General features: G+C 41.4%; 1 protein-coding gene and 1 long non-coding RNA gene across 4 annotated transcripts in view; one reads left to right on the forward strand and one right to left on the reverse strand.

Annotated features, from left to right (window-relative positions):
* LOC125901047 (uncharacterized) overlaps positions 1–14,763 on the reverse strand; it is a 115,076-nt gene extending 100,313 nt beyond the window's left edge. The window contains exon 1 of the long non-coding RNA XR_007450929.1: positions 14,651–14,763. This is a non-coding gene — a long non-coding RNA (uncharacterized LOC125901047). The remainder of the gene's footprint in view (positions 1–14,650) is intronic.
* The window catches only part of tspan4a (tetraspanin 4a), a 246,999-nt gene that overhangs the window by 104,905 nt on the left and 116,105 nt on the right, over positions 1–25,989 (forward strand). The gene's annotated exons all lie outside the window — the stretch shown is intronic.

Consider the following 25,989-nt stretch of genomic DNA (forward strand, 5'->3'; position numbering starts at 1 on the left):
GATGCTAGCAATCCTTACAAGCGCTAAGTTAGCTTGTTTGCTAACTGGACAGAAAGTCATTAGTGATATTGTATCCATGACTCTTGTCTCAACTGAACTGAACTGCAAATCATGCCAAGTCAATGGAGCAGGTAATAGACAGAGGAGAGTTATAGAGGAGTGGGTGGTGCAACCAGCTAGTACGATAACTGCATCCATTTTGGACTCACTATGTCTCTGTTCCTTTGAAGGTCAGCACCAATGTTGCCAAATGAGAAATGTTAAATTACTGTACCAAAGGCTTAACGTTATTGTATTGTTTTCTGCTGCTGCATCACGTGCTGCATTCACCTACATGCCATAAGTCCGACTTTGCAGATTTGTGGTCACCAATAGGACACAAAAAAATGTCTTAATTACTATGTTAAATATTTCATCAAATGAGGCTGATCTGAGAAAAAGAAACTTGCATGTCAGAAGATATTGTCATGTCAGTGTTGTACTAGGTTAAGTCCAATTTGTTGTGTCTCTCCTCTGTGCTGTGGATGTGAGTTTTTAATTTGCCACAGCGCTGGAAGGCAGCAGACATAGCGTGTACAGGTTGCTCTGTACTGAACTGAACTGCTTTTGCTTCTGTGCAATGTACTACCAACATATCTTAGATTTGGCAACATTGGTCAGCACTGTCAAGTCTCTGTGCAACTCTGTGAGAATTTGCATATAAATGTTCATTAAAGTTGAGCTGTACACTAAACTTCTGCACACGCTTACTTTGCCTCTGCAAACACATCCGCCCGCTGCAGTGACTCCACTCAAATTAACTGATTGCTGTGGTAAACAGTGGTTTGATTGGGCACAACAGGAGGTCAGGGTGGGTGATGTAAACTCACGTAAGGTCATACAGGTTGTAACAGCGTCCTAGACTGTCATTTAGGTATGAAGACTTGATGTTCTGAACAAGAAAGCACACAGTATGTCGTGACCTCAACAAGCCATATCGAGTTACAGAGCTGCCATTCAGAAATCACTCGTATCCAAGGCTGAAGGACAAAGCTGGACCACAGCACAGTGGAAACAGTTAACTCTGTGGTCTGATAAGCTTTTCTTACATCCACACAGATTCATGGTTTGTAGAAAACAGCTTTAACTCCGTCTGTCAATGTCTGCTGCCACTGTTAAACGTGGGGGTGGATCTGTGCTGGAGTGAGCGTCCTTCTCGTGGGAGTCATTAGGTCTGCTGATTGCTCTGCACAGTCGTATAAAGGCCGAGGTATATGAGGCCATTTTATAGCACCAGGTGCACCTTAAAGTGCAAACACTGCTCCCCCTGATGTTCTTAGATTCCAGAGGCATTAACTCCCACCAATTTAACAGTTTACAATTAAATCCGAGGCTTTGTGGACATTAGTGCCTTTCGTGGCTCACTCAGTCAAAATCTAAACATCAGTGATTATTTCTTTTTTTTGTTTCTTCATTGTTCCTCTCAGGAGTTTTGTTGCATTTGTGACATACGTTTGTCGGATATGAGAGAAGACGGACACAGAGGATGTGTTGTCATAACAGCCTCTTCCTTAAATATCCTCTCTAAATACTTAATGACATCGACATCCATTTTCTTTATCCGTCAATATAAAGAAAGGTTCAGTGTGTCATTGCAGCAGTCCGAGGTGGATTAACCAGCTGAGCCCAGATATTAAATTTGAATCGAAGTGAAGCCACAAAAATGCTCATATTGAGGCAAATTAATGCATTTATAGAATTTAGCACAACACACTTAGCATGTTGTTTCCTGGGATCTCAATACAATTTAAACTAAAGCTCTCTGGGTCTGAACAATGTGCATAATGAAGGATCTGCTGAGGAGGTTAACCCTGTGGTGCCTAAGGCCATTTTTGCAATTTAACTCTGCATGAAAATGTGCTATTCATTAAAGGTGGCCATTGTGCACCACCTGTGCATCTATTGAACACAGATTTGAGGCTCTTACACCCTCAGGGTTTAAATGCTGTAATGTGATATATAATACATTACAGACTGAGTGTATCGACGTGTTTGAGTGGTTTAGATACTGCACTTGATGATGGTTTCCCCAATGACTGTGCAATACGTCTTTCCCTTCTATTTCTTCTGCGTTTTAATCTTATTGATGTCTCTATCGCCTGATTGCTCTGGCATCGATTTATGTTGACGTCTTCATTATGCTGTATATTTCTTTGGCTTTTTTTTGTGTATTTGGATCTCGGGAACTATAAATGTGTTGAACTGCGTTTCCCATGTGTCCTTGCAGAAAAATAGCACTGCTGTGCTCTGCTTGGTCCCATTATAAGGTGTTGGATTTGTTTGTGCCAAACAGCATGAAGGTCTGCACATGGAAAACGAAGCTCTCTTATCAAATGTCTGCATCTGACTCAAGTGTGTAGAGCCTGATTTTCATCTTCCTTTTTTGCATCCAAAATATATTTTTGACTTTGAAATATTTGTACATATGATATTATATATTCTCATGGACATATTGTCAGATTACTCAGCATAAACTATAAGCCTGGCTTACATCACTACCACTTATTTTTTTGTCACATAATTAAAAAAAAAATAGAGTTAAAGTGACTGTTCTTCTTTGGTAACAAATCTCTGCTTTTCATAGTCACCAGATTTTTAATAGTTTCCTCTGCTTGTTACTTCATTGCACCTACAAAGACATCTTGTAAGTGATAAACATACTAACAGAGGTGATAAAAGCCCCCAAAAAAGAGTGTTAGCTCTGGTAATGACTGCTTCCTTTCAGGGTTAAAGTTATCACGAAGGTAAAGGAGGTGTTTTCTCCTTGTTAGATAGTCACAAGTCTTTATGTTTGTGCGTCAGGTACCTCTGTTATTATCATTATCCTATACATCCTGCGGGAGCTTTATGTACTCGTGTGCATATGGCAAAGTGACTCGAGCACACAGAACCTGTTCTCAAATGAGGGCGCATTAAGATCAGACAACACTTGAGGGGACCAGGGACTGAGGGTAATTTACCTCAATATGATTCCCCTGTAATGAATTCAAAAATGGCTGCTCAGAAATTGAGGAAATTTCACAAATGAGAGGCTTGATGATTTCTACGGCTCTGAAACCAAGTCACCAATTTAGGGCGTAAGAAAGCAATCTCTGTAGGTCAAACGACATGACTCCTCTCCATTATTCTGAAGAAAGACTCAGTTATTAACTCATAAAATAACTATGCATAACATTAAATAAGACAACAGTAATGTGTCTCTGCATCGCTGATGGGTTTAACTCAAAGGTTGCTGCTTCAGATGTGCACATGTACGACGCATGATTTACGGGGCAGTTTTAGCACCTGGCGTTTGGGAAATAAACTGAAGCATATTAGCTGTGTGTGAGCTGGTTCCTCCACTCCGACTTTGCCCAGGGACTTGATGACTGCTGTCACCACGTCTGACAAACCGGGCACCGCTGCAACAAATCAGTCTCCTCCCAATCCCAGTCGATATAATGAGACCAGACCTGCAGGCAGCTGGAGGTCTGTGTGTGAGAGTATCAGTGTTTATGTATGTGTGTGTGCTCCTGGCTGCAAAGAGCGATGGGGGAGGAGAGAATACTCAAGAGATTAGAGATTTATTGATTACCCTTTGCAGTGTCTCACCCTCCCTTTTCCCTCCCTCTTCCTCTCACCATCTTCCCTGGGTCTTCCATTCTCTGCCAGTTTATTTATAGAGGGTCGTAGAGGGCAGTGTTTTCGGCTCTGCAATGTGTTACAGACTTCTAGTGACCCAGCTTCTCTAAAACTATCATTCTGGAGGCTTATCGAGCGCACAGACATCGGCATCAGTGTAATGGAAGGAGAACATGAAGCCAATAAGCTCTTGTATCAAGCAGGCTCCCCTTCTCTTCCTCCTCCTCCTCTTTTAGTCTTTATAAATGCGCCATGGTGTCTCGTGCAGCTGCAATTTGAGCAACCTCATGTAGGATATAAATGCAGGATGCACACTGCCTTTGCCAGTTTGATGGGCATTAAAAAACAGCAAAATATAGACATGTAGACGACTGTGCTGCACTTGCGCTGTCTGACAATGACTGTGTTTAGAATATGAATGAATGGAGAGGCAGAGGGGGGCGGCGGGGGCGGACGGGGGATGCAGGGGCAGTTATTGGTTGAGACTTGGCAGTTGGTGTTTAGATTCACTGGAGGCTGCAGGCTTTTTGCACCAGGATGTGTTGACTCTGGCTGTCTCCCATAGGAACAGACCTATCAGTATGATATGGACTGTTGAATTCTGTTTTCAACATCAGTACGAGCAGAAAATACGAGACTGTCTTCGCAAGGAAAAAAAACATCATCAGTTCTTTCAGCAAATGCCCCAAAAAATGACATATGTTCACACTAAAGTTGGCAAAGTCCTGCACTAACTGTACTTATCTAGATTCTTGTCTGTTGGCAGCACAAGGCGAAGCTGGGTGACGGTGTTATAGAGTCTGTGTTGAGTCGTAACTAGGGATGCACTGATTTTGAAATTCTGGGCCAAGAGCCAATACTAGGGCTGCCTTCTAATAGTGGACCAAACGTTAGTCGTCCAGAAAGGTCATTCATCTGCAAGATTTCATTGGTTGCTTTGTCGCAGAAACAACAAACAAAAAAAGAACAAACGTGAAACTCTATCAGGAGCTGCACCTTGACAAAATAAAGCTAAACCTATATGACTGGACCATGTGGGAATTTAACTTGAAAGGACAGACACAGGAAGTGGCCACACTCAGCAGTCAGACAGGAGTCAGGTTACAAACCAATCACAGCCGACAGATATCTTTCGCTTCTTCTGTAAATATTGAAATATTAAATACGGAAAAGTTGATCATGTTAGTGCAGGGCTACCCACAGCTTTACATCTGTCCCACAGACGATAGGCCTACACACTTATAAACAGCTCCTGGAAGAAGATCAGCTCTGCACTCAGGATTTCAGATAAATAGGCTATATGGTGTTTATTGAAGTTGCTTAGCAACCTCAGACACAACCTGCCGCCGTGCCCTTAAAAGCTGGCACAAAAATGGCACAAGAGTAATGCCCAGCACCCGACCTCATGTTTTCCAGGTGCTTAAAGACGCAGCATGTGTATGGTCCCTAATTTCCAGGGCTGGTACCTGCGGTTATTCCACAGGCTAGTTAATAACATGTCGGGCAGGAAATCCAAAGTGTGGGATCATTTTGAGAAGGTGAAGGACGAACCCAAGGTGATATGTAAACTCATCTTCATTGGTCGACTACAAACATGACGTATCATGTGAAACATGGAAGTAGCTACATGCCCATTAGCCCACAGTGTCATTAACAGGCGGCTCGCTCAGTGTGTGACGTGCACTTGCACGAGACGTGCACGAGATAAAATATAGGCCTATATTAATGAAGGTTCATTAGTACGGTTTGTATTTCTCTGTAATGTAGCACAGTGTTAACAATGTTACTGATACTATTCTTTCTCACACCTTCAACTCAAACCATTGTGTTGCCCCGCTCACAATATATCATTTAATAATTACAATTTAATAATTACATGAATATCGTAAACATGCTGGTGACTAGTCGACTGACTTAAATGATGGACCATTAGTCAACTAGGCAGCTCATACTGATACTGGCTTTTTTGTTTGTTGTTATTCATACAAGATTAGTTTTAGTCCTGTTGATAGTGGCATGAAATCAGAAAACACTTGCATGTGTCGTTTTGGATGGCAGCCACATTCAACACTTTGTGTCATTTAATGTGGAGAATCTGTTGGAAAGTCTGTATATAGCCAACTTTCATAAAGCCAGGTGAGGATGTCCAATACAGCAGCAGAGGCCTCATTAATTAAACTCTGCAGAGCATCTAAACTCAATGTTTACACATATACAAATGAGGAAATGTACATACTCCACAAAATATTCTGATTAGTAAAACCCTGCGTACTCCTGCCAGTGCTCAGTTTCCTTTTAAAAATCCCAAATCAACTTGGAATTGTCTGCACGTGGATCAGCCTCATATCCTGCCCTCTACACATTCAACCACAAATGATCAATGCAAAGCACCTAAAGAATGTCGCTGCCTAGACACGAGCCTGCTGATCAGTGGTTCTTTTCAGTAAATCATGCCAACAACTGAGAGGAGGACAAAGAAAAGGAATTTTTTTTTGTTACAGAAATCGAAGTGCTTGTGAGTGAGGTGGAGGTTAGAAAGCACATATTGTTGGGTGGCCACAGCAGCTGGCGTGATAGTGAAAGAAAACAAAAGAAACTGCAGCAAGTGGAAACATGTTGCTGCTGCTGTTAATGCGGTGAATTCACAACAACAACAGGACAGTATGTGAAATTTGTCAAAAGTGGTCTGATCTAGAAGTGGAGACGAAAGGAATAAAAATAATTGCATCCCACTGTCTCTGCTAATTTACACAACCCACATGTGCAGGTGGTGAAGATGTGACGGGGAAGGTGACTGGAGAAAGCAGAGTGTGTCTGGCAGCCTCTGCGCCATCTCACAGTCGTGTTTACTGCACTAATTTCAACACATCAAAACTACTTGGAAACTGAAATCCTACTTGGTGACATATACACGATATTAGAGGATATTATGGAAAACTACTGACGCTCTGTTCTGTAACTCTTTAATGAGATTCAATGTTTAATCTTTAATGTGTACAACTTTATTAGTTAATGTGGCTGAGGTGAAAAAGATTGAGTATATTCATCTTAATATCGGAGGACAGGCAAGTCAGACTTGCTTGAATCCTGCCAACATTTCAACAGCTGACCATGAGTCTGAGTGTCACACAGTCGAGTGTGATGGTGAGACAGCATGGCTGAAATATTGAGTAGAATTTGATTTTGGCTTTATCTTTAACAACTGAAAGACACTTCTTAGGGGTGGAGATCACCAGAGGACCCGCGATACATTATTATCCCAATACTTAGGGCAATAAAATATATATGTAAATATATATATAATTTATTACCTTTTCCCAAACTGCAAATTATTTCCCCAAAGGAAAATTTTGTCAACATCAGTTTTACCTCATAAGATAAAGTTTTCAGACTGTTCATCTGACTTTGATCATTTTGATTGCAGCACAATGTGACACAGAGCAGACAGGCTGACCAACACTGTCAAAACACCTGTCAGAAATGTTGCATACACCTGACAGACTGAACTGTGGGCAGATTTAACACCTCACAAACGCATCACTTGCAGGTATTCCACTTACTGAATGGCAACACCCATGTTAGAAGCTTTGTCTGTTACATTCTTGTGCTGCATTTTGCAGGAGGTCTGCAGTGTTTGCTCTGGTGTGACATTCATGTACACGCCACCCTTCCTGCTGCACTCAAAGAGTCCTCAGCTTTATGCTTTGCCTCTCTGTAGAGCTTGGGTACAGCTGTGTCTGTGAAAGAACGTCAGGACAGAGTCACACACCTGGGTTCATGTGTTTCTAGCATGCAACAAAAGCCTTTGTTTTCAACATGCTGTACAGACACAGATCTTTGCACATGAAGTAGGCAATGGACTGTGTTATTTTTTTTTTCGCTCTCTCAGAGTTGGATGGTAGTTTTGTCGAGCTAAGTGTTTCCAGTGTTGGTTGATTTTTTGCCATAGCAGACTTGGCATTAGCTTGGCCGTCAGCAGCTAACGCTCTCTCTGGATGGTGGAGTGTGAAGTGAGGCCTCATGTTCGTAGTATTCCCAGAGTATTTTAGACTCATATGACACTGCTTGCAAGTCGCATGTATCATATCCAAGTCTTCCTCTCCTTCTGTGTTAAGAAATCCAAAATAAGTGCAGATGTTTGATTTAAATGCCGACAGCACATCTCTCACAATTGATTTCTTTCTCCGGTGCCACCATCTTTGTTTGGTGAACTTCCTGCCAAATCTATGTATCGATACAATATCGCCATGCAAAATATCACAATACTATGCTGTATCGTTTTTTTCCCCCACCCACAGTGCTTACAGCTGGAGAATGGTTATATGCTTGTGGAATAGTTATTGCTCACAAGCACAAATTACACTACTGGACTGGATGTTTATGATAAAGCAGATCTAATAGTAACGTGTGATATGAAGTGAAATTTGGGGCATTCTTACACATACAGTGATTCCTCTCACATTTAACTTCTACAATCCGGCTTCAAATGACCACCTCACCATCTACTTTGCCAATTTGCTGTCTCCAATATGTGCATACACATGAGTCAAAACTTCTGTAAATATAAATATACTCACATTTCCCGATGATGTATTTTTAAAAAAACAAATCCCAATTTATGCTTCGAAAGCGGCGTACACACATATCAAGCCCTGTCTTGAGCGTACACAGTGGTTACAGATGAGGCCCCTGGAGTCAGTTGTCCGACTAGTACTACTTTCTTAAAGAGTCCCCTTCTTACCACAGAGCACAGAGAAAATGATGCAATAAAGAACTAATCCAGGGCAGTGAACGGAGATCATGAGTTTTACCGAGCATTGGGACCTGTCGAGGGAGACACCAAGCCTCCAGCCAAACGCCCTGCAGGTTTAGCCCATTCTCCATCTTGGCAAGAAACACCAGATTGAGACAGTACCTCCAGCCCAAATGAGTATTTTAATGTGTTCCAGACTTCCAGAGAGTGGGAGTGGGAAAATGACGGCGGGAGGCTTTACAACACAGCAGAGGCTTCATGGCAATATTTCTCAGCTTTTGCTTGTGTGTGAGCAGCAACAGTATGATTTTATCACAGATCATCAAAAGACCTGAGGGGAAGTATATTTCTTTTATCACGCTGCACCCTCCTAATAGATTGGAAGATATTAAGTATCTGAGTACAGATGTCTTTTTGCAATAGAGTAGAGTACAGGTAGATTGTTTAGTGGAGATGCTGTGCAGCCCAGCAGAGAGGCCAAGGTTAAAAATCCATGTACTAAGAAACCAGAAAATGGCGCTCTGGATATATTTCAGATGCAGATATGTTCCTCACTATCCATGAAAAATGTGTTTGTATGGACTGTGGATGGGCAACATACATCTGCAGTGTTACATTTACCGAGCTTCCATCCTGTGCGTGTTGGGTAATGGATATCCTAATGTAGTTTGAGAGCTGAGATTTCATTTGGATGGTAAACAGAATGTAATACACACACACACACACACACACATAGCACCTTGGGAATAAACTACCAGCAGCACAGTTTGACCTGCTATGTTAAATACCTTTTGATTTACATACTGGCAGAAACTCAAGTGGCAGTAGACCAGCTGGAATCTTATTTAACTTCCAGGAGGCTCCTACTTTGGTCAATCACTTCAGTTTATTCAGAAAAAAACAGTTAAAACACAAGTTAAATTTATAAGACACAATGGAGATGTGAAATGGGACACCCTGATAAGCTATCTGGAGCTTCAGAATAGGAACCCAGTATAGGTATTTTACACATATTCAAAATGTGTACTAGAACGTTATATGGATTTTTTTTAACTACAATTATATATTACATATTTTTTAAAAAGTACATGTATTAATAAAAATAAACATTTCCAACCTACAAAACTTCCAAGACTAACCAAAGACACAAAGAACTAAAGTCTAACTACTAAATGGTCCCAAAATATTTAATCCATCAGTCCAAACATTGGTTAAATAGATAAGATACAGTAAATCGAGACATATGGCAAGTGGAAATAACAGTACAATTTAGTTGGAGAGCAGAGTAACTACTTTATAAGCCTCCAGCCAGTTAGAGTGTTCAAGCTTCAACATAACTGCTGCCTACAGCTTCTTTTGAAAACAGACACAGATAATAATTTTTTATGGTGTTATCAATCGTATTCCAGACCTGTGGACCTCTGCAAACCACACTAAAGCCTGTACATTTAGGTTTACGAGTTTTTACCCTTTACAAGATGTTTTTCTAGCCTTATGTGTACGTGAGAGAAAGTAAATCTGAAGGAGGTCAAGTCTGTCTTCTGTCGAGCATATATACAACATCATACAAATATTATAAAGTATGTTACATTCAGTAAACTTCAGAATACTGCAGCTTTGGAAAAGAGGGTCAGTGGAAGCATTTTGGGCCATATTATGACATGTTCTTCTGTAAAATCTCTTATTTTTTTAGCCCTTATGTTTATTCATGATACTACTAATTTGGAACAGCAAATACATTTTGAGGAAAACATAATGAGCCAGTTACATTTTTTTATTAACATACTGAGGAAATGCTTTTAATTAACATACCTAACAAGTCCTAAAAACATATTTCAGTTGTTTCCCGCAAAACAGGGAATCTTGAAATACAGTATCAATTTTAATTACCTCTTTATTAATATGTAACCAAAATCACAATCTTTCCCTGAACTAAATCAAAGTGTTTTTGTTGCCTAAATGTAAGACAGTAGTCTGGACGTACCCCTGCCATTCTCCTTGCTATACGCAGAACATCGGTTCACTGAACATAATTCCAGCAGCGATTACATTTCTGCAACAACGTAATTAAGAAAGCAGGTTAATAATATACAAATGTTATTTTTAGGAGACAGGGTTGGTAACTGTACAAGATATCTGGGAAAGGTATTAAACCCTAAAACATTACAGTTATTTATGAGGCTCAAATAAAGATTTGTGTAAGGTTAAAAGTGCTTCAAGTGGGAAAGGTCAGTATATTTGGACTTTATTTTCATCAGTTCATCAATATAACCCTTTAAGTTCAAAAGTTTATCAATATGTACCCCAGGAATTTGTCAGACTTCACCCTATGAATAACCCAATCTTTTTATTCTTCGATTTCTATTGGAACAAAAAATAATGAAGTCTATCTTGCTTATATTTGACGATAATTTATTGCATTCAATTTATGTATCCACCTTAATCAGTTCCTCATTTCGATTATTTTGCAGATCATTTAGATTTTTGTGAGATAAGAATACATTTGTATCCCTGGCATATAATTTGTGTAGAATGCTGTTGGAATTCACAATATCATTATTACGAGTGGCCCTAAAATTGATCCCTGGGGGACACCATATTTGCTGTTTTTTTGTTTGTTTGTTTGGTTGTTATTTTTTTTTTTAGATTAGACAATTAGACAATTGAAATTTACATGATGCTCCCTCTTATACATGGGTCCATGTCATTAGTCCGACATCCCATTAGTCCGACGTCCCGTTGTTCCGATATGTGATTATACTAGGCTATACTGTATTTGTGTACCATAGAGGATCAGCAAACGCAACAAAAGTAGGCTACTGGTCGAGATACAAGTGTCATAGAGAGGAGAGACTGAAACACCATAACCTCCTGTTATTAACTCTGGGGTTGGGGTTGTGTGGGGAGCTCTCCGCGGTGCTGAACGGCTCCCGGTGGGCATATTTCTGCCTTGATGGTGCGCCGCGACCAGCTCTGGGTCAGCTGGGAAAGGCTTGAGGCGAAGCAGGCTCACGGCTTATGTGTTTGCCACTTTCTTTTTCATCTTAACCCACACCATGATCTTTTCCTGACCCTAACCAAGTGATTTTTGTGCCTAAACCTAACCAGACCTTAACCACAGGGCATCATGATGATTTCGGAACAACAGGACTTCGGAACAATGGGTTTAATATGGTCGGAACAATGGGCTGTCGGACCAGTGGGCAGACCCCCTCATACATATAGCTCTTGAACTAAATGAGAGCTGTGCCTCTGCCTCTTGATAATGCTCAAGTTTAGAAGAATTTCAAAGTCAATAGTATCAAAGGAGCAGCTGTGGCTCGTGAGGTAGACTGGGTCATCTAAGAATCAGAAGAGCTGCAGTTTGATCCCTGGCTCCTACAGTCTACATAGTCGACTAGGCCACCTGTGTATGAATGTGGCGTGTAGTGTAAAAGCACTTTGAGTGTCTGGAACACTAGAAAGGCGCTATACAAACGCAAGTCCCTAGTGTCATTGATTTTTTCAGTGCTTCTTTTTTTCTAAAGCCAAACTGTGATGGGACAAGAATATTTTATTTATCTAAGTAATCGCTAAATCTATTATACATAGTTCTCGTCAGCACTTTGGAGGTCAGTAGGTGTGTGCGTCATTTTCACCACCAGACTTAAGGACTGGTACAATTCTGGCAATCTTTGTCATTTTAAGCACAACCCCACAAAGTAAAGAGATACTGAAAGAGTAAACAAAAGGCTCCACAATTTCATTAACAGTTGCTCTTAGAATTTTGCTACAGTTTTACTTTGTACCAGCTGTATGTATATGTATATATATGTATATGTCAGCTGTTCATGTTCATAATGAATTGAGAGACTTTATTCTGTCAGTTGGCATCAAAAAGAACAAACTCAAATGATCACCTTGAAGATATTGTCTTATTGATATTGGCTTATTATGTTTGAGAGATTTTCACTTATAGAGATAAAATGACTACTGAAACTATTAACAGTAATGTCTAAATCAACGCTGGCATGGTGTTGGATTTTGTTGTCAGGAAGCACAGTGGTTTTGTGAACCCCGGCTGATGACTTTATTGTGCACCTTCAAGGCTTGCTTTTGAACACCCTGTGAAGCTCAGTGTCTTTGCTTACTTATTCATATTACATGACTGAGCTTATTTCTGTATTTTATATAAGATTCTTTAACTGCATCACCTAGGTTGTCGATGTAGCTCTTAAAAAGTTTGTTCTTTTTATTGATGAATTTTAAAAGACCAGAGTAAGCCACAATCACATGTGGCATGTGAAATTGTTCGATGGTTGGCGGTGGAAATCACTTTTTCTCGCCACTAAACTAATGCTTTCATTGCCAACAGCAGCAAAGTAAGACAAAGATAAAGTAACAAACTGATGCAAGCATGAATGAATGATCACAAAATACAGCATATTATTTGTTGGTCGATTGCAGCTCAGTGTCAGTGAACCCATTACGCATGGTGCGCATGCTCCTGAGGTGCAGTAATAGTCCTTGTTAAATTCTGATGTTATTTAAGTTTTTATCTTTGTCGCACTGTTTCTAGGTTAAGACTGGAGCAACTGCCTAAAATGGAAGTGTAAAATGTGCTAAATGGAAAGAAAAGAGTGGGAGCTGGGAAGGAGGTGTGAAGGATTAGAGTGACTTTAAATCAGATTGCCATGACTCAAGATCACAAGATCATTCTGCTGCACAGTTCTGCTCACTGTTCCTTCCTGCTCTTTTTATCCAGCATCCCTTAACTTTCTTTTTCTGCTGACCGGGCCAGACTGTCCGATTTTAAAGACTCCTTCCTCCTCCGTGTGGAGAACAAGTCATTTCCAGGCTGAGCAGAGGCTGTCAGGCTTTTATGGTGAAAAGTAGGTCAGCGTGCGGGTGCCAAGTGTGCCCTTTTCTCCAGGTATGGAGTAGCTAATACAAGCAGTGAGAGCTAACACTGAGGTAACTCTCTGTGAGCTCGCCAGGCTTCATGAGATGCTGGAGTCTAAGTCAGGGGGATGCTGAGATGCCAGAGGCAAGCTTTAGTATTTACAAACACTCTAATACCACACTGGTGTGTGTATATACATATTTGTGTGTGTATGCGATGGAAGGAAGCAGATTCAGATGAGAATAGCTGCAAAATTATACAGTATCCAGTGGTGGAAAGGTAACATTTACTCAGGTATTGTACTTAGACTCAATTTGGAGACTAGACTTTTAAAAGTCAAACGAATGGTTCTCAACCTTTTTGTTTTGTGACCTTTTAAAAAGAGAAAATCAGTGTGTAGTTGGGGCTCCTTGTCATGTTCAGATGTCCATGAGTTGTTAGCAGCAGAAACAAAGAAGCATTTCACCTCCGAACTTCTTAAAGGTCCAGTGTTTATTATTCAGGGGGATATATTGGCAGAAATGGAACTTAATATAAGTATGTTTTCTTCAGTGTATAATCACCCAAAAATAATGATCACTGTGTTTTCGTGACCTTAGAATGAGTCGTTTATATCTACATAGAGAGCAGGTCCTCGTCTACGGAAATCGTCATGTTGCACTGCCATGTTTCTACAGTAGACCAGAACGGACAAACCAAACACTGGCTCCAGATAGGATCATTCACGGTTTCACGTCAGCCACTGTAGTTAGCAGCTCCTCCGCAACAAGCAGCGTCGGAAAAACGCGGATTTTTTAATATGAAACTGCTTTATTCTGAGTTTTTACCAGTTTAAATCACTGGGTCTGTTTGCTTTGGAGAGGAAAAGACCTCTTGGGATAACTCCACTCCCACTAAAAGCCTCCTGAACATCTGGACCTTAAGTTATCAGGAAAAATAAGTTGAGCACACATTAGCAGGTGTTTGGTCAGCGGTCGTCTCCAATGTGCCAAACAGTGTCAGAGAAACACTGATTTGTAACATGAAACTGCTTCATTCAGCACTGGGAACCAGAGGGTCTCCAGTTCGTCCCCATCTGGACCAATTTAATCCATGTATAGGTCCTGTTTGTGCATGTGTGTGTATTTGGAGCCTCTGTGTCTATGACAACAAAGTGAAAAAACTCAATTTCCCTTCAGGGATTAATAAAAAGTATATCTTTTATCTTCTGAACAAACACAGTGGGGAAGGAATATCGTAATATACTGCATACATATATGTATATATATGTTTGATCTCATGAACCCACGTACACAGGCGGGTCCGTCCTTTTTCTTCCTACGTGCAAGCTCCCTACAGTTACATCATTAACTTACCATAGATCGTTGGTGTAGTTTGTCCACTGTGGATGGAGATAAAAGGTTGGTGGACTGGGCAGCAACAATGACAGGTATGAAGCGAGCACACGCAGTTGGATTACTGACTGATTACTGCTGAAAACAAAGTAGAAGAAGAGGAGGAAGAAGAAGAAGAAGAAGGAGAAGACGATATACTTTATTAAGGGGAAATTCATAAACAGGACCTATACATGCATTAAATGGAGATGTCCCTATTAATTGAGCTACTGCCATCCAGTAGGCTCTCCTTTCTTTCACGGCATATTTGTGGTTTTTGTGTGTTTACTGAGTGACGGCTTTGCGTACTTCTGACCGGTCTGACCGAATGATGAATAAATGCTTCAGCTGGTGGCTGCACTCTTTAGCTCTGCATCCCAAATGATAATAGGTGAATAGCTGACGCAGTAATACTGAGTATTTTACAATGGTTTTGAACCAGCCACTCATAATCAAGGACATTTATAGAAGTAGTTTTATGGGGAAAAGTACATTTATTTTTTATGATTTAAATACATTGTACTGGATTGTGAATGCAGGACTTTTACTTATAATGGAGTAGTTTTACAAGAGTGCAGTTATACTGACTATGTCTTTCATCAAGAGAAGCGTATGTGGATGTTAATACAGATGAATTAGTTGGCTCCACTTGGCACAGCTGCCCCCAAAAAAGCTTCAGGTGTTTCTTCTTTTACTCTGTTTCTACACAGTTGATGGTTCATTCTCACGCACTCACTCAGTTACCTGCAAGAAATCAGCTCATAAAGCCCCAGCAGACGCAAGAAGTCCTTTAAAGCCCAAAAGGTTTCGTCTCTATGAGTCAAATGGGACTAATGAGTTTCTACTGGCTACCATGACAAGTTGCACAATCACACACTGACTGATATTAATCATAATGGTAGGTTGTCAAGGTGGCTCTGCGGTTAACCTTGATGGGTCACAGCAGGACGGACTTGCGTTTCGATTTCCCGCCTTCTCCTTTGTTTGAAGGAAATAAATCAGCTTTTGTTGAGTGAGGTTATTGTTCAGGTGTCAAATGAAGTGACAGCTTCCAGAGTCTGCAGACCGTAGCCCTGTTTCAATTAAAGGGATAGTTCAACATTTTGGCAAATTCGCCTATTGCCGTAATCCCTATAGTCATATGAGTAGGTACATTACCTTTAATTGTCAGTGCGTGCTGTTCTGAGATCGGTGGGGCAGAGCTGCCCGCTGAAATGGAGGTGAACGGTACAGCTCCCTCTCTCCCTCAAAACTAATCAAATACACCATCAAATGACTCCAAAACGCTCTAGTGGACAACTTGTAGCTTACACATTCACCACGCTATGAAATAATAATGTAATATTACAAGACAGAGTTGTTTTGAAGCCAAATGCACAGCCGGAACTACATTCCAGACATACAGTACTTGCTGGGCGGAGTGATTTCAAACAGCGTATGTTTAGTGCAGTTACTCCCGTCATCAAAACAACAAGTTTGTTGAGAAGAAGCCAGAATATACAGAGGAAGAGTTACAGGTTTTGGAAGAAGAGAGAGCAAGAAGAGAGGCTGAGGCTGCCGAGCAACCAGGGGCTGAGGGGAGACCCAGAGCCGGGGGTGTAAATGTGGGGCTTACTGGCCACTTTATTAGGTACACCTGTGCAATATAAATATAGAGTACACCTCAAAATAACCACCGGAACACAGGGAGAACATGCAAACTCCACACTCATAAATCACCACAACTCCTGAAGGAACAACAACATAAAATGTTCCCTAGCAGTCTGCTTATTCCCAGAAGTAATGCCAGTCACTTCACTATATGCTCTGGGCAAGGACTTATGCTTAACATAACCACAACAACATTTGCATTTTAGCCTTATTTACCATGCTTGGGTTGTAGGCTAATGTTACTCAACATGGAGGTAACGTTAGAGCAGAGAGACTGCTGAGCAAAATACACAATGATCACTTACCACGTCTGCTCGTTTTGTGATGCCGACAGATGGTATGGCAGTGTCTCTCAAGAAAGGAGTTTGAACCATTCCTGAGCTTCTGCGCTCCATCCTTTCAGCGTAGTCCTCCGGTAAAAAATGGCAGGAGCACACAAACATTTTCCAGACCGTTTCCACAGGCATGTGGGGGTCGATGTCCAGCACAAATAGCCATTGTTTCATCCTGTCCATATTACTGGTTGGAACTACGTGAAACTTCACTTTGCTCCATGTCTTCGGCTTGTTACTGCAACCTTTTACAATACATGTGTAAACCATGATTTACAAAAATACTTGTAAACTTTCCTCAAACCTTCTGGTGCGTCCAGCTGACGATACCGCAAATGGCTACAAGCAATAACTATGGCACTGTCTCAGCTGCGCACTGTGTCACTCCGACCAGTGGTTTACTCAAGAAAGTAGTTCTGAGTATTTCATTCATTCATTCATTCATCTTCTAACCGCTTCATCCTCTTGAGGGTTGCGGGGGGGGGCTGGAGCCTATCCCAGCTGACATCGGGCGAGAGGCAGGGTACACCCTGGACAGGTCGCCAGACTATCGCAGGGCTGACACATAGAGACAGACAACCATTCACGCTCACATTCACACCTACGGACAATTTAGAGTCACCAATTAACCTAGTCCCCAATCTGCATGTCTTTGGACTGTGGGAGGAAGCCGGAGTGCCCGGAGAGAACCCACGCTGACACGGGGAGAACATGCAATCTCCGCACAGAAGGGCTGCCATGCCCGGGATCGAACCGGCAACCCTCTTGCTGTGAGGCGAGAGTGCTAACCACCACACCACCGTGCCGCCCAGTTCTGAGTATTTGCTTGTTGTAATGTTACTTAATTATACATTATTATTTCATAGCGTGGGGAATGCGCAAGCCATGTGTTGTCCACTAGAGCGTTTTGGAGTCATTTGGTGGTGTATTTGATTAGTTTTGAGGGAGAGAGGGACCTGTACCGTTCACCTTCATTTCAGCGAGCAGCTCTGTCCCACTGATCTCAGAACAGCACGCACTGACAATTAAAGGTAATGTACATACTCATATGACTATAGGGATTACAGCAATAGGCGAATTTGCCAAAATGTTGAACTATCCCTTTAACCAGATCCCTCCGACTTTCGCTCAGTACTTGCTGATACGTTCGCTATATCTCTTTAGGTTTTTACTCAAAGCATCGGCGCCTCAGCCCTCAAAAATGTTGCATTAATTTTTCCACTTTATTCTCACTTTCTTTAATTTCCTTTGGGTCAACACAAAAATCCAACTAAGCTGAATAATTTTAAAACATTAATTTTAATTAATTGTCTTTTTTAGGGCCATTTTTGAGACAACTGCCAACATGAGAACTTGGATTTGATGCTGCTGAATATGTCATTGTTTTTTATTTTGAAAAAAGGGCCAAAGTTCCCACAAAGTTCTCAATCATGCACCAAGAAGTATTCAAGTCCCTGAAATCTTGACTTCTGGTATTTCTCCATAACGTTAAATGTTCATTACTTCCAAAAGCAGCAATCAATGTTAAAATCTGGATTTCAAAACATCCTAATATTTGTTCCTCAGTAAGACGTTAATAGTCAAAAAAACAGCTACTCTTCTATCAGGACTGTTCAGTTGTGGGTCACCAAAAAATAACATTCAGGCCCAAATGTTGCTTAAAGGGATAGTGCACCCAAAAATGAAAATTCAGCCATTATCTACTCACCCATATGCCGAGGGAGGCTCAGGAGAAGTTTTAGAGTCCTCACATCACTTGTGGAGATCCAAGGGGAGAGGGGGTAGCAACACAACTCCACCTAATGGAGGCTGACGGCGCCCCAGATTCAAACATCCAAAAACACATAACTGAAACCACAAAATATCTCCATACTGCTCGTCCGTAGTGATCCAAGTGTCCTGAAGCCCCGACATAAAAAGTTGTTTGGAAAAACGTCATTTGAACTCTTATTTTAGCCTCATTGTAGCATGTAGCTCTAACTGCTTCTCTGTGCACCACGCTCACGTGTGCACGCTTGAGCAAGACAGTGAGACATGGGCACCGCGTTCATGCGTGTTCACGTGCTTTCTCTGGTCTCGTGTGCAAGCGCGCACACATGAGCACGGAGCACAGAGAAGCAGTCAGAGCTTCTCAGAGTTCAAATGACGTTTTTCCAAACAACTTTTTATGTCGGGGCTTCAGGACACTTGGATCACTACGGACGAGCAGTATGGAGATATTTTGTGGTTTCAGTTATGTGTTTTTGGATGTATGAATCTGGGGCACCATCAGCCTCCATTAGGTGGAGTTGTGTTGCTACCCCCTCTCCCCTTGGATCTCCACAAGTGATGTGAGGACTCTAAAACTTCTCCTGAGCCTCCCTCGGCATATGGGTGAGTAGATAATGGGTGAATTTTCATTTTTGGGTGCACTATCCCTTTAACTGTGATTGGTGCATGGAAGCACGTTACATCACGTGACACTGGACCCCATCCCACTTCAAACCAGTGAGAAAAACCAACAACAGAAAGAGAAAAGCTCACAGATGAAATGACGGAAACTGCCCACTCTTTGACAAAAAAAAAAAAAGTAAAATCCACTCACTTCAGCCTTCTTTCACTCATTCACTGCAAACCTGAAATTATCTGGATACTCTCAGGAACTCTGCATGAGAATGTAAATGTCTAAATCAGTTGGATTGGACATTAAATGTACTGTAACCTGCCAGCTCCTGAGTACAAAGCCTGTGTAATGTCTGAATGAGCCTACGTGTGAGTGGTGCAGGGATCAGTTCTGGAACTTGGATATGAGTTAGCGTTTTGGTACTCCCTGTTCCCTCATCTTGAAGTCAGTGGGTCTTTTGAATGGGTTTTCTGTTATATGTCTGAAATAAGGTCGGTTAACACAAGCTTTAGAGATTTTCAGGCGTCAGGCTATAGAACATTATTATGTCAACCATGGCTTTACAGCCTGACTGTGGTGGTGACGTTAAAGTCATGCGAACGTAGTGCAGTTTATAGCTTAACTTCTCGTGATTGCATTTATGCTTCAAAATTCACTTTATTGTTGAGCTTTCTGTCTATTAGACATTCATCAGAGCATAGATAAGGCAACAATGGACAGGCTGGTAAAAGTAACCAATCTACCAGTCTGGACTTATTGATGTTTCCAGCACCTTTCCAAGACCAAGCTGGGTGGAGCATTGGTTGTTCTGCTTCAAAAACCATGAAGGTGGTGTTCATTTGTGAAGATTATCTTGCTGAACAAATCGTGAAAGTATCACAAACGTTTGTTTGCCACAGAGCTTATTTTCTGCAGTAATACAAAATCCAGTGGAAAAGTCTCATGGGACTTTTGATGAGGAAACCAGGGCGATGCTAAAATCTGTGTCGGCCTACAAACAAAAACGTCATCCCTGCAGCACTCTCTTGCTGGAATTCACAGCAAGTGTGTGGATGTGTGACATTTCAATCATGTGGGTCGCACAAAACCAGAAGAAAACAAACATCCGAGGGGGAAGAAGAAGGGTCATTTGTACAAAAAATGTCTAACTGTAGAAATAATCAGGAACTTCTGTCGGTGAGAGCTGAAGCTGAAATCGTCAAACAAATTCAAGGAGCGGCAAGAGACTCTGTTGTCCATAACCAAAATATGAACTGACTACATGACTGCTGTGAAATCAGTGTCATGTCCTGCCAACCCGATCTCACTCTAAAGACTTCAAAAAAACAGCGTTTGGGCAGTGACTTCTGGTGTCAGACACGTCATCATGATACACAGCTGGTCGTCGTTATTGTTTAACGGCGCCAGGCGGTGTCAGGGGGAAACGTGGCAGGACAAGAACAAAAGTTAAGGTGGTGGAAGTCCAAGTAGGGCGAGTTGGAGGGGTGGTGGATGGGTCCAACAAACACCGACTTTCACCCAGGAGGCTGGTGTTCACCTCCTGCATGATTAGAAAGCCAAACGCTGTTCTTTTTTCCTAAATCCAACCAAGTGTATGTGTTGCTGAAGGAAAGAAATGTCAATTTGCGGTGTTGTACCAACATAGTGTATGCAAACTGTACATTTCCTGTGAAAACAGAAATGTATTTTGAAATCAGACAATGCATTTCATTGGCAGAAGCTGACACGGCATCCCAGACCGTCAACAACCCCAGGGTATCTTGCACGTTGTATCTAGATATGAAAAGTCCATGACCAAATGTCGACATGTGTCAAGGTCGGAGTGTGTTGGTCCTTCCTCCTGCACGCTCTACCCAATGCTACCTCACCTAAACCACCAAACCAGATGCAGTACTTCCTGTCAGATGAAAACGCTTCTGACACTGACAACCTCCTCTTATGTGCTACATGTGTGAAAGGGAAACTTCCTACAACGTCCAGACCTGGTTCTTCGAACATTATCCGCAGTTCATATGAGAAAATGGTTTTAGATTAAGATGTGTTATATAGATTTGTAAGAATCAGATTGAGAGAACAGGTATTCAGGGCTTTTATGGTTCAAACAACTGTCAAACAAAAGCACAATCACTAAAAATTGAGTTAGATTGGAGTAACAAAAGCTGAGAAGACGTATGAAGTGAGGCAGGGAGGGTTGTTTACTCTTTGAAAGACGGAGACTTCAAAAAGGAGAATAAAGATCACACAGTTGTTTGACAGTTATGAAAGAGCTGTTGGCAAATATTCACCCTAGATACTTGTTTAATAAATTATTAAAGAGCAGAAAAACTGGCAATACTAATGCCTTTTATTTTGCTAATAGAAAATGAACTGGCTTTTGTTCTTTTGCTGCACTTTGTAGGACTTTTGGCCCCGTCAGCTCCATTGTTATCTTTACTGAAATTCCATTACACGCACGACGGGGAACTAGCCTGCTAACGCTTAAAAAATGCACATCATAAATGCAGCAGGGACTAGAAAACATCATTTCACAGTGTCCCCCTGAAAAATGAATCAGGAAGAAATTGATTTTTACAGACTTCGCTGTGGCTCTAACAGATTATGAATTCTTTTATGTAATGACTTCATTGTTTTGGAGTTTTTCTACATGCTTGTTATTCATGACGTTTATTTGTCATTCAATAATTAATTCATTGCAACACACAGAACTCTTTATCTGATATTACACTAGACTTTCTGTTTTAAACCCACTTTACAGGGACTTTATTGTATCAGTATAATATTACTGCAAGGCTGTTTGATTGTGTAACACTATATCCTCCTGGCTTTTATTACATTTTATCGCACCAACTCTACAAATAAAAGAAGAGATTTGTTTGTTGGGTGAGGCGTTCAGGGGTGGAAATGGATTAGTCAAACTTGCATACTGTCAGGGGAATCTTCAGCACACACCCACGTCAGGTAAACCCACAGTGACAGCACAGCACCTAGGAGTCCTGGCATTAACAGGACAGTGCCAGCGCCAGTAACCACCCTTGAAAGACGAGTATGATGTGACTTCAAAACGGGCACTCCTGGAAATGTGTGTATTTATGTCACGGTGGATTAATCATAGATGTGACCTGCCAACACACTCTCTCACATAATGCCATATAGTTCAGTGTTACTGGCAACAGGAATTCTAACCCCAGTGCAGACAAACAGCATGAGACAGCATGACGAGGTAACTAGAAGAACAACAAGCTGGAAATCAGCGCATTGCTGCACAGCTGTGGTTAAAGTGTGTTCTGCTGCACCCATAAACAACACCCAACAGTGTTACTATGGTGCAATGATGACACCTTGGAGTACACTTCTACATCACTGCACCAAGATGAGAAGTTAACTGCAGGTGGTCAGCAGAAGCAACAAAAAATAGGGAAGTGAACTTCCTTTCAAAAAACTCCTTCTGCTCGAACCCTCCCTCTGAGAATATTTAAAATATTCAACAGAGGCCATGTATTGTGTGATGCAGTGAACGCTGACTTATCACCGCTTACTGTAGCATGGATAGTGAGGTAGAGCTGGTAATCAGAGCTAACCAGCCATGAAAATCATGTGTCAGACTTGGGTTTTCTCTGCTGGAAAGATAGGGAATCTGGTGGAGCTCTGATGGTCTCTATGCAATCTAATCCAAATTTATTTATAAAGCACATTTAAAAACTACAAAACTGCACTCAGTAGAGTGCAGATTTCTTCCAGGCAGCCACTCTAGATAATTCCTGTAATTCCAGCAGTGCATTTCAGACGCGTCCCAGGAGCTAATAAAAATACATGCCTCTCTTTTTGCACAGAGCAGATAGATTTTTCCTGCGACAGGCACTGAATGTAAAATACAGATACCATGTATTTGTGAGGATCAATGTATTTTAATAACTACAGGACGGCCCAAAATCTTTGATCCATGTTGTTTATTACAGGACTTTTCACGGTATTTAATTTGTAGGTTAAAGCACAGCAAAGTAGGAAATAACAACCACAATTAAAACAGACAAAAAACCCTAAACTTTGTGGCCTGCTTACTTAGAAAAAGCACAAATATCAGGATTCAATAACCAAATCAAAAAAATCTGCAAGTCTACAAAATTGGCAGGCAAAACGCTTTGCCTCTGAAAAGCTCCCAGTGTGGTAAGACAGCGTGAGGCAAACAGAGGTGCAACAGACGTAAAGGCTTGTTTCTTTTAACCGAAACAATTTCCAAAAAAACTTGTGGCCCCTACCAGCCAGTTAAGAGGAGTCAGAAGTCAACGATGGTATTAAGCAGCCAATAAAACTGTACTTGAGCATAGGGCTGCACCCTAATAGCCGACTGAACGTTAGTCGACCAGGAGGTCATTAGTTGGCAAGATTTCATTGGTTGCTTAGTCGCAGAAAAAAAAAGGAAAAAACAAATAAACATGAGTTTGGAGGCTACAACTGCAAAGATGCAAACTCCGTAATCCTTGAACTTAGATCTTGGGACAACAGGAAGCAGCTGGTCAGCAGACCTGACTGACCTTGATGGGACGTGTAGTTGTAAAAGTTGAGAGAAATTGGTTGGAGCTAGTCCATTTAATGATTTGTAGGTAAACAATAAAATCTAAAATCAATTTTAAAACATATAGAGAGCCAGTGAAGGGAGGCCAGTGTGGGGAAATGTGCTGTCTTGCATGTTCCTGTTAAAAGTCGGGCTGCAGCATTCTCAACCAACTGCAAGCGTAAGTGAGAGGCCTGGCGTGTATAACAGTAGTCCTCAAGTCAAGATAAAAGCATCTACAACCCTTTAGAAATCACTTAATGATAAGAACCAGAAGCACATTCATGGCCCTTTGAGAGTTACTGCGTGGATGCTGTTGTCGTAGCTGGGCTTGCGACCCTACTCAAGGGTCTCCGAAATGTGTGTCCTTTGGGGAATGTCAATTCATAGACGTAAATGGATAGGCAAATGGATGCACGTGTACAGCGCTTTTCTAGTCTTCCAACCACTCAAAGCGCTTTTACACTAAATGTCACATTCATCCATTAACACACACATTCACACACTGGTGGCCAAGGCTACCATACAAGGTGCCACCTGCTACTCAGTAACCATTCACTTACACTCACACACCAATGAACAGCCATCAGGAGCAACTGGGGTTTAGTACAGTGCTCTACCTCTGAGCAACAGCCGCCGTGTAACCATGCCGCTTATGGTGTACTATGCAGGAATGGTCATTTACTATTTATAGAGTATTGCCAGTTCAAGTAAAAATGCAAGCCAACCCTAGAATCACTGCATTTGGCTTTTCTCCTCACTATATTTACACTTTTTCAGCATTGTATCTGCAATTTTCAAAGCTTCCTCTTGAAATGCGTGCGGTCTTGCACCTGACCGCTACTTTTTTATATAAAGTCCCAGCTTCACCTGTGCCCCAAGGAACGTCCCAAACACAGGGAAATAATTAGAAAATAAGAAAATGCAGGCAGAGGGCAGGGCAGATAAATACATCATGACATTCCTCCTGTGGGCTCTTAAGTGATGAGTGAGAGGGATTACCTTTTATGAGTCTATACATTGTTTTTTAGGATTATTCTGCATAGTGTACATTTAAGATGTGAATGCAGCACAGCTGCTGGCGAGCCCATGTGCTGCGTTTACTGCCACAGCAGAGAGATAAATCTCGTTCATGGACAACTTTGGTTTTTCCACTGGCCCTTGTAAAACTTTTTAATGCTAACGTTTCCAGCAGCTCTGTGTAAGTGGCTCAAATCAGCCCTCAACTATAGAAATTGCATCCAATTCAGAAAATAATAATCATGACACCTTTGAGTTGCTCTTCCTTACTTTAAAGCAGGACTGTCAAACATACGGTCTGCGGGCCAGAACCACTCACCAAAGGATCCAATCCGGCCCACGAGGTGCCAGGTTTTAGGAGCAAGTTAAGTAGATAGTTCATATAAATGCGAGTTCAGAAGCTTCTCCACCCAGACCAGATCACAGTTCTTTTAAAAAAACAATGAACACTCACTGTGGTCAGGGGCGGGCTGGGGTTGAAATTCAGCCCGGGAGCTTGATTTGGAGAGGCCTTTTTTCTGATCGCACAACGGACGCAAGTGGAACCGTAATTTTAACACGAATACTTTATTTGCAGTATAAAAAACAATCTAATGATATTAAACACAACACACACAGATTAGTCAGTCAGTAGAGTGTATTGAATATAATATAATTCTATGCAAAGACCTATTGCCAACCCAGTCCTGCACACTGCACCTGTACCTGTACCTGGCACTGTTTTCCTGCTCCACTTTCCTCCTTCTCCTCCTCCTCCTCCTTCTCCTGTCCCTCCTCATCCGTCTCTTCCTCCTCCTCACTCCTATGACTGGCATTATCCTGTCCCTCTGCATCAACTCCACGACTGACACTGGCCTTGTCAGCTAATAATAACAATAACAGCAAAGAATAGCAAAGAATTCACAGTGTTAGAACACAAATACAATATAAAAATCAACAAAACAAAAGTGCCACACACACACACACACACACACACACACACACACACACACACACACACACACTGTAAATGAATTACTCACTTTAATGTATTTTTCTTGAGCTGGTAAAAATGGTTATATATTAATGTAGAAACAGAACAGAAAAACAGGATGCATAGCCTATATATTCCAATATTATCTTTTTAACTTTGAACACAGACTCTCTCCTGAAATAGGCTATGTTTTCTTTTGCAGTAAAGAAATTTGTGCATTTTTCTGGTCAGCCAGTATGGATTGTATTTTTAATTGATAAAGCAGATTAATGATTTATGCACGTATGGTGTAACATTGCTGATAGGCTACCTTCAATGTTCTGTGTGCCCTGAACACATCCAAAAACACAAACTAGAGTTCTCAATGGGCCTGAAAATTACAACCCGACCCGACCCGGCCTGCGGGTTTTT

Source organism: Epinephelus fuscoguttatus, linkage group LG2, assembly GCF_011397635.1.
Source record: "Epinephelus fuscoguttatus linkage group LG2, E.fuscoguttatus.final_Chr_v1".
Lineage (NCBI taxonomy): Eukaryota > Metazoa > Chordata > Actinopteri > Perciformes > Serranidae > Epinephelus > Epinephelus fuscoguttatus.